Genomic DNA, 2,270 nt, shown 5'->3' with positions numbered 1-2,270 from the left:
TGGCCTTGGACAAATATACCAAGTTATCAAGATTTATCCTTGTCAAACTACCAAGATTCTCTCAAGACTGAATACCTCCTCTCCCTTGCCCCAAGGCCAGCCCCGAATCATCGATTTATCTATTTCTATTATTTTGTTCCTTTTCTTTATCTGTGACTTTCTGGAAACAGTTATTGAAAATCTACTGGCTAGATTTTCTATATGTAAAAATAAGGAATAAAACATACTCCCTGCCTGAAAAAAACCCTGAGGTTAGTAAGGTATATATCCACCATTAGAAAAGGTCTTATCAATTTTTAAGCACTAAATGCTTTTGTACAGTAGAAACATGAATAACCAGATTGGCTAAAATAGTGTATGAGAATCAGAAATTATTCACAAGAACAGGGCCAGTTATAAGGATAATTTGAAATCAACTACAAAGTTTGTTAAAATGCAGATTTCTGGGCCCTGAAAGTGTAGGTGGAACCCCTTCATCTGCGTATTTAACAGGTAATAGACAGAATGATAATGATGATAGCTAACTCAAGATTGAATGCCTATTAATAATGAATGTTGTTCTGGTTAATCTACTGATCACAATTTGATAGACCTGGATTCAAGGTCTGTCATATTCATTGGGTAAGTATGTTAGCAATGGAGGAGAAGAACTACCAGGCGGAGATATCAGGAAGAAATTGCAGAAAAGTATTGTACCAGTAGACTGCTGTTACAGTAGTGTTAAGTAACAAGCCACCTCTAATCTCACTGATTTATTATAGTAATGATTCATTCTCCTAGATGTAGATTGGTCTACTTTAGGTTATTCTGTGGGCTGCAGTGGCTGGCCTCTGTAAGACCTTATTCTAGGGCCAAGGCTGAATGGGCAGCCACTACTTGAGGGAAGCTCTAAGTTCTTATGCCAATTTTTAGAAGCTCAAGGAACAAGCACAATTATACCTTTGTGTCAGGTGAGCTGACATCATCTCGGCCAAGGCCACTATTAGTAAGATGGTGTATGTGTCAGGTTTAGTCAGAAGACAGAATATATAGACCAGTTATTCAAAGATAATTTAATAAGAAGACTTTCTAAGGAGCTATAAAGATGTTAACTAGGTAACAGCAAGTTACCACCCCTATGCCCAAGAAAACAAAGAAAGGAGTTTCAAATAATTAGAATTTACAAACACAGACATGAGGTCTGATTATGGACTAAATTGTGTCCTCCCAAAATTCAAAGGTTAAAATCCTAACCTTCTCTGTGACTGTATTTGGAGACAGGGCCTTTAAGAGGATAATTAAGGTAAACGTGGTCATAGGGGTGGGGTTAAAATTCAATAGGACTGGTGTCCTTATAAGAAGAGGAAGAGACTTAAGAAGTGTGAACACACAGAGAAAAATCCATGTGAGGACATAGAGGGAAGGTGGCTAAATGCAAGCCAGAAAGAGAGGCCTCACCAGAAACCAACCATACTGGCACCTTGATCTTGCACTTCCGGCTTCCATAATTGTGAGCAAATAAAGTTCTGTTAAGCCACCCGGTCTTTGATATTTTGTTATGGCAGCCTGAGTTGACAGATCTAGGCCCTGTGGAGCTGAAATTTAGACTTATGGGACAGAGGTCCTGCTCATTTGAATTCTGAAGAGCAGTTCCTTGGGCATGTGACATGATTTTTAAAGATGGGTAAATATCTTGATAACATAAAAAAAATTTCAATATTTAGTTAAGTTATATAGGGTCAATATTATTCTGTAAAATTGATTTTTTTGAAGTTATAATAGCTTTATTCCCTTGAAAGCATGAGTCTTTTGAAAAGTTACCTTTAAAAATTATTAAATTTTAAAAATAGATATTATATTTTTGTTTTATTCAAAGAAACTAAATTGATATCAAAAACAAGAAAATAAAAGAACACAGAAAGAAATAAAGATATTAATAATTTAGGTAGGAATGCCTAACACTTCAAATATTGCTAGTGCTAACAATAACAATTAGATATATCTTTCTGTTTTATTTTTGAAAAAAATAATTGCTTTTATTTTATTTTCTATAGATACATATTTGTACATATTTATGGGTACATATGATATTTTGTTACATGCATAGAAAGTGTAATGATGAAGTCAGGGTATTTGGGATATCCATCACCTCACATATTTATCATTTCTGTGTATTGGGAATATTTCAAGCCCTCTCTTCTAGTTATTAATATTTTGAAATATAAAATACTGTAGTCACTCTGCTGTCAAACATTAGAACCCATTTTTTCTTTTTTTTTTTTTTTTTTTTT

This window comes from Propithecus coquereli, unplaced genomic scaffold (assembly GCF_000956105.1).
Source record: "Propithecus coquereli isolate 6110/MARCELLA unplaced genomic scaffold, Pcoq_1.0 Scaffold275, whole genome shotgun sequence".
NCBI classification, from domain to species: Eukaryota; Metazoa; Chordata; class Mammalia; order Primates; family Indriidae; genus Propithecus; species Propithecus coquereli.
The sequence above is the reverse complement of the archived record's forward strand: the minus strand, read 5'-3'. Positions refer to the sequence as shown.